Below are 8,258 nucleotides of genomic sequence, written 5' to 3' on the forward strand. Positions count from 1 at the left end.
GTTACAGTTAAAGTTCTAAATACTTCATCACAAGGGAAATTAGTCAAGCACTCTGAAAGTGTTTTCACTCTTAATGTGGTGTACAGGGAGATATTAGAATAAGTTGAATCACTTTATCAGTCATTGTTTGCATCACTGTTGTTTTTACATCATGTTTTTGTTGTTTTTATATCATGTTTTGTTGTTTTCATATCATGTTTTTGTCGTCTTTATATCATGCTTCTGTTGTTGTTATATCCTTTTGTTACTGTTTATTTATTAATAAATTTATATATTATTTTCATATACATTTTACTAATTTCCTTTCATCTCTCACAATTCTATTATAGAGAAAGGGCAAATAGCAATATTAAAATATCTCCACTAATTAATTCCCTTTTAATGTGCATGAATTTCGTGCACCAGTCTACTAGTATATATATATATATTTGGATGCTCCTGTATAGGGTGCGTATATGTTTACCAGAGTTATATCCACTTGTATTGATCTCCTTAGTATTATGTTATGGCCTTCACTTTGAAGTCTATTTTGTCAGATATAAGTATTGCTTCCCCAGCTTTTTTTTTTTTTTTTAATTTCCATTTGCCTGGAAAATTTTTTCCATCCCTTCATTTTCAGTTGTGTGTATGTCTTTTTTTCTGAGGTGGGTCTCTTGTAGACAGCAGATAAATGGGTCATGTTTTCTTATCCATTCAAGCTACCTTGTGTCTTTTGATTGGAGCAATTAATCCGTTTACATTTAAGGTTATTATTGATAGGTGCTTACTTATTCCCATTCTTATTCTTCATACCTGTGTTCTCCTCTTTCTATTTCTTCTTCTTACAACAGTCCCTTTAGCATTTCTTGCATTGCTGGTTTGGTTTTAGCCTTTTTTTGTCTTCAAAGCTGTTTATTTCTCCTTTAATTTTCAATGATAGCCTTGCTGGATAGAGTTGTCTTGGGTTCAGACCCTGGGTTTTCATTACCTTGTATACTTCATGCTGTTCCCTTCTGGCCTGAAGTGCTTCTTTTAAGACGTCAGCTGACAGCCCTAACCAGTTTGGCTCAGTGGGTAGAGCATCGGTCTGCGGACTGAAGGGTCCCAGGTTCGATTCCGGTCAAGGGTATGTACCTTGGTTGCAGGCACATCCCCAGTAGAGGGTATGCAGGAGGCAGCTGATTGATGTTTCTCTCTCATCGATGTTTCTAACTCTCTATTCCTCTCCCTTCCTCTCTGAAAAAAATCAATAAAATATATATTTTTTTAAAAAGAAGTCGGCTGACAGTCTAATGGGAGCTCCATTTAAGTAACTTTCTGTCTCTTTCTGTAGCCTTTAAGATTCTTTCTTTGTCTTTAAAGTTTGCCATTTTAATTAATATTTGCCTAGGTGTGGGTCTTTTGGGGTTTATATTGACTGGGACTTTCTGTGTTTCCTGGCTTGAGTGACTTTTTCCTTCACCAAGTTAGGGAAATTTTCTGCCATTATCTTCCAAATAGGTTCTCTATTACTTGCTTGGATTCTTCTCCTTCTCTACCTCTATGATGCAAATGTTGTTACTTTTCACATTTTTCTAAAGCTTCCTTAGACTTTCCTCCTGATTTTTAATTTTTTTTTTCCATTTGCTGTTCTGAATGGGCGTTTTTTATATTTTATCTTCTAATTCACTGATTCGGCCCTCAGCTTCTTCTGGTCTACTGAATCCTTCATTTTTTATTTCAGCTATGTTGTCCCTCATTTCCAATTGATTCTTATTTATTATTTCAACCTCACTTTTTACCTTGGTGTATCTCTTATTAAGTCCCTTAATATTCACATTAATTTTCTTATAATTCTCATTGAGTTGCTTGTAGTTCTCACTGAATTGTTTGAGCACCCTTATTACCATTTCACTGAATTCTTTATCTGAAGAATTATTTAGTTCCATTTCTGGCAATTCTTTTTCTTTCATTTTTTTCTTTGTGTCCCCATTTTTGCTGTTCCTTTGTATTTGTTTCTATGTATTAGATCAAACTGCTTAGCCTCTCAGACTTTGTGGGGTGGTCTTATGTAGAGTTGTTTTGTGGGAACCATTTCAGTCTCTCAGATCTCCTGAGCCGGGTGCTCTAGGAGAGCCTCTTACTTGAGTTATTTGGGTTTTCCTGTTGTAGTTGGGTCTTGAATGTTATTGTTATGTTGTGGATGAAATCATTTCTCAGGATGCCTGGCTATCTGTCTTACCCCAACCATGTCATGCGAGCTTTTGTGGAGGTGCTGACAGAACAGAACAAAATACAATAAAACAAAACATGAAACAGAAGAAACAAAACAAAAATGTAACAAGACCCCTACCAAATGTAACAAGACTACCAAAAAAAGAAACCACCAGAGAAGAGAGAATTAGGAAAGAGAAGAGAGCAAGGATGATAGAAAAAAGAAAAAAATATGAGGAGAAAACAATGCAAACAAACAAAAAAGCACAAACCAAATAAAAACAAAAAAATGAGGGCAGAATATGTACATGCAGAACTGAAATAAAGAAAATAAGAATAAATAAAATAGAGAAATAGGAGAAGGAAAATAGTTTAATAAAAATAAAAGAAAGAAGAAAAGAAATGAAAATGCAAGAAAAAATTTGAAAAGGAAAATGGAGTAGAAAGCAGATAGACCTAAAATAAGAAAAAAAGAGTAAATATGATAAAGTGGGAGAAAAATAAAAGAGAAAAACAATTGAGTAGTGAAAAAAAGAAAAAAATTGAGTAGGAAAAGGGAAGAGGAAAATTAGATATATGAACAAAACTACAGAGACTAGAATAATAACAAAATCAATAAAGCAGATAGATAAAGAAGATAAATTTAAAAAGAGAAAAAATAAAGATAAAAACTCAAAAAAGAAAAGAGAAGAAAAAAGGTGGAAAAAGGAGAAAAGAAAAAAAATGAGGAAAATAAAGTATGAAAAAAAAGAGATTAAAAAGTTCACTTTGTATCCCACTCTTCTGTCTACCAATTCTGTTATTTACTTATGTGCTAACCACTGTCAGGCACTGTCTTTTGGCTTTTGGCAACCTGATTGAAGCTTCAAATGATCCATGATCCACCACTTGTGTCTGTCTCCACAGACCTTGTCTAAAGGCATGAGGGGCCAATTTACCCTCTAAAGTAGGTTTGTTAGAAGCACAGGGCCCAGGGTTGGGTCAGCACACTTCCCCTGGATTCTCAGGCTCCACCTCTGCCCACCTTTGCCTGCTAGCCAGTTGTCAATATTAATCACTCAGTACTCTGTTTCTGAAAGGGCTTTAGGCAGGGGAGGTGCTATTTAGCTTTCAGGGAATAGGGTGGGTGTGTTTCCCTATCCCAGAACTATTCCTCCACCCTCCACGAGTGGCCCAAAAGGTTACTCTGACAGAGATCCTTGTATGGAAACCAATGGAGTTGGCTGGAAACCTGGAGTTTTTATAAGTTCTCCCTTATGGGGAAAATAGTCTGGTTCTCAGGATATTGGGGCAGACAGCTCTCCCCCAATCCAGTCTCTGAGGGCTCCTTGAGACTGTTTAAACGAGCGGTTCTCAACCTGTGGGTCACGACCCCTTTGGGGTCGAATGACCCTTTCACAGGGGTCACCTAAGACCATCGGAAAACACATATATAATTACATATTGTTTTTGTGATTAATCACTATGCTTTAATTATGTTCAATTTGTAACAATGAAATTGGGGGTCACCACAACATGAGGAACTGTATTAAAGGGTCACGGCATTAGGAAGGTTGAGAACCACTGGTTAAACCCATAAGCTTGGCCTCTGCTTTTGTTTTCTATGAAAAGCTCAAAATGCAGGGTGTGGCATGCAGGGCATCTGAGAGTGGGACAGGCTATATCACCTAAGACAGGGTTGTTTTTCCTTTACCTGCCCTCTGGCTGCTGGGAGTGGCTAGCTCCTCTCAGAAAAAAATGGCCATTTTGTTTTGGGGGCCTAGGACCAAATGCTCCTGGCTGCTGTTCTGCCAAGTCTCCTTGCAAGCTTCCCACCCCAGCCTCTCCCCAGGCACCTTGAGTCCACATCTCCCTCCCTGCACCAAAGTCTCAGGTAAGTCATTGCAAATGAAAACTCGTGGGCTCTGGGGTTAGAGAAAAAAAAAGGGAGAAGAAGAAGAAGAAGAAGAAGAAGAAGAAGAAGAAGAAGAAGAAGAAGGAGAATGATGATGATAAAAATAGTAATTTGGCAATGACTAAATATCTATCAACAATTATTTTAAATGTAAATGAATTAAAAGCTCCAACAAAAGACATGGGGTGGCTGAATGGATAAGAAAACAAGACCAATACATATGCTGTCTATAAGAGACTCAATTCAGATTGAATAACACACACAGACTGAAAGTAATGGGATGGAAAAAGAAGTGGTGATATATACAATGGTATATGATTCAACCATAAAAAAAATGAAATCATGCCAGGAGAAGAGAAACAAAACCAAAAAACCAAACTGCTACTTTCTCTCCAATCAGCTCTGGCCTATGAGCTCCAGGCTCTGCTGTGGCCAGCAGCTCTGCCGCCTTTCACTGCTGGATGCTACGGGGGCTGTGGATCTCCATGGCTCTGTTGCTCCAGACTGTGGAGCCCAGCCTGGGTTCCGGGCCTCTGTCTTCTCAGAGAACAGACCCTCCCATACCCAGTGCTCCCTCCTCCCTCTTCCCCGCCTGCCATCCCCGGGAACTGGGTCAGCTCCTCTCATGACCTCGCCCTTCCTACTAGGTCTTCAGGTGTTTTCTGTCCTTCCTTGATATAAATCTCCTCCTCAGCTGGACCTCAGTTGTTATTTCCAGGTCAATGTTCTACAATTTAGTTGTATTTCCAGTCTGGCCTGGGATGAAGTGCAGGACAGGTCTGCCTATTCAGCTGCCATTTTCTCTCAAAGAGTGCAGAATCCCACCCCACTCTCTCTTCAGATTAGCTGAGATCCCATCTGAGCTTCATACACCAGATGTATAGATTCATTTGCCTTGCTTCTTTAAGAAATTTACATACTTTAATTTTTTAAATAAATTGGCTTTATCATTATACAATTATCTGGAGTCATTCATTTGAATTTGTTCATATGAAAAGACAAGAATAGAGGGGGGACAGCCCTCTCCTCTGACTCAGGGGGCCATCCAGGGACACTTCTCTGGTACCTGTGAGAGGTGCCTGTAACACTACTACAGTGGGGCCTTGACTTACGAGTTTAATTCGTTCCGAGACCGAGCTCCTTAAGGAGCTCGTTAAGGAGCTCGTTAACTCAAATTACTCTATCAACTCAATGCAAAAAATCAGCGGAGAGACAGCTGGTATCTCAACAAACTCGTTAGTCGGGACACTCGTAAGTCAAGGCCCCACTGTATATTGTAAATGTAAAATAATCTTGTATCAGATTTTCTTCCTAAGAATTCTATAGCAGTAACGTATGAAAATACGTTAAAAACTGAAAAAAAAAATTCTCTGTGACCAAGGAGCACCATTAAAAGCTGTTGGTATGCTTCCCATAGGCATGCAAGCACACACACACACACACACACACACACACACACACACACAAAGGCAGTAGTCAAAAGGAGCTTTTATAAAACCAACCAAACAATAACAGGAATAAAAATCACTAACAAAGCAAGTTTATCAACTCCCCTTTATTTTGTTTTTTGCTCTTGTGATGGCTAAATGCTTATGCCATTGTGCAATGACTTCTTTCACTCCCTAAAATTTATCTGATTCCGTAAAGCAGGTACCATTCAATTGGCACTTCTCCAGACTTATATTCAGAATTTTCAAACCCTTGCCAAAACACTCATTTTTCACCTTTCAGGCTCCCTCAGTTATTTCCTCTTGTTTATCAGTTCCAATCTGTGAGAAATTTATTCTACACAGTAGATTTATTCAGTTTAAGGTGATTGTTATGATAAATGAATTAATTCCTAAAGGAAGACTGCTTCCTTTTGGCATCACCATCTCCTCCTCACTTAATCCACAGTAAAGTTTCCTTATCTATTATGGGGCTACAGGATAATGGTATTTCAACCACAACTTTAAGGTTATCTACATATGTTAAGAACTAGAGGCCCAGTGCACGAAATTCATTCATGGGGGGGCGGGGTTCCCTCAGCCCAGCCTGCACCCTCTCCAATCCGGGACCCCTTGGGGGATGTCCAACTGCTGGTTTAGGCCCAATTCTGGGGATCAGGCCTAAACCAGCAGTCGGACATCCCTCTCACAATCCTGGACCACTGGCTCCTAATTGCTCACCTGCCTGCCTGCCTGGTCACCCCTAACTGCCTCCCACTGCCAGACTGGTCACCCCTTACTGCCCCCCCACTGGCCTGGTCACCACCAACTGCCCTCCCTGCTGGCCTGGTTGCCCCCAACTGCCCTCCCCTGCCGACCTGCTTGCCCCAAGCAGCCTGCTGTTCAGTTGTTTGGTAGTCTCTCGCTAACCCCCCTGCCGGACCGGTCACCCCACAAAGCCTGCTTGTTCAGTTATTTGGTCATCCCTCACTACCCTGCTGCCGGCCTGGTTGTAGGCAGCCATCTTGTGAGGACATGAGGGTTAATTTTCATATTACCTCTTTATTATATAGGATGAGCACCTAAACTAAAATAGACAAGTCCTTGTCTCCCAGGACAATGCACTAAATTTTAAAGAAAACCTACTTTGTATCTCTGAGTGATTAACTTGAAGAGTTTTACCAAATCAGAAATTCTAATAACATCTAGTGTTTCTTTTTTTTTTTTTCTCAACAAACAGAACTAAGTCTCTATAGAGTAAGTGGCCAGCTCTATTTTAGAACCTGAGATCTACTTTCATTTACTGGCAACTCATTTCTAAAGGTATAGATAAACTGAAGAATAATTCATGGTTTGGAAGAAATGATTAGTTAAAGGATGTTATAAGAATTTGCAGACATACAAGTTGTCCCAGAAAATCTCAGGGAATTTCATGGCCACATATCTCATGAGTGAAAATGTGAGAAAGGCACATGAACATCCTGTCTGTGTTAAAAGGAAATTAACCAAAAATAGGATTTTTCTTTCTCAAAGGGAAAAATTTAAGTTTCAGATCTTCCCTTTGTGCCCAAATTTTATCATACTGGCACTTCCATTTTTATGGAATAAAGAGATTACTGTTAAAGAATAAAAACAAAACAGAAATACAGTGCAGCATACCTATATGTCAAGCCCCTAAACAAGATTCAAATGTACAATTTATACAGGTAGGTTTCCAAATAGGCAAAGACACTAGAACAATCATAGAATGTAATGGGCAAAAATGGGGTAACAGCAAAAATGCCTTCTCTTAAAACATAAATAACTCAAATAAAATGATATAATGTCTGTGATTTCTTTAAAATATAAGCCAGGTGAAGTAGGGAGCAGGAAGACATAGAGATAAAATAAGATTGGTCATAAAATAATTGATTCAATTGTATACTCTATTATACTTTTCCCCTACTTTAAAAATAAATCTTTATTCTTGAGAGTATTACAGATGCCCCACTTAGTTCCCCCATTCCTCCTGGTTCCAGCCCTGCCCTGCCCCAGGTCTTCACCACCCTTTTGTCTGTGTCCATAGGTAATGCATATATGCATATAAAATCTTTGGTTCATCTCTTCCCATCGCCCTTCTCTCTGAGATTTGTTAGTCTGTTCCATGTTTCCATGCCTCTGATTCTATTTTATTCATCAGTTTATTTTGTTCATTAGCTTTCTTGTTCATTTATTTTGATTTTTAGATTCAGTTGTTGAAAGATATGTATTTATTTCCATTTTATTGTTCAGATTTCTTCTTCTTCTTCTTCTCCTTCTTCTTCTTCTTCTTCTTCTTCTTCTTCTTTTTCTTCTTCTGTATATAATAGAAGATATCCTGATCAATGGTTTTAAAACAAACTAATTAGATAAATATCTAAAGAGAGCAAGTTTTTAGACAAAACTTTAGACAAAACTTTGGACAAAAAGAAGAATAATCAAAATAGTTAAAATGGCCTGTTTAATATCCTTAACACTAAAAAGGTACTTGTATGCAAATAGAATACCAAAGATTATTAACTTTGATCACTTCACCATAAATTAGTTGCTTAGTTAGGTTCCTACTATATACGGAGTGATTTTATTTATCTATTAAAGTATAAACTATTTTAATTATCTTCCTATTTTCTGAAGAAGATGTATAATATAAAATAGCTTGAAGAGGATTATATCCTGAGTTTAACCTTTATACTTTAAGAGACAAAATATTCTTCTTATTGGGAGATAGTTCTCCACGGGTCTTCAGT

This window comes from Myotis brandtii, unplaced genomic scaffold, assembly GCF_000412655.1.
Source record: "Myotis brandtii unplaced genomic scaffold, ASM41265v1 scaffold15, whole genome shotgun sequence".
Taxonomy (NCBI): Eukaryota; Metazoa; Chordata; class Mammalia; order Chiroptera; family Vespertilionidae; genus Myotis; species Myotis brandtii.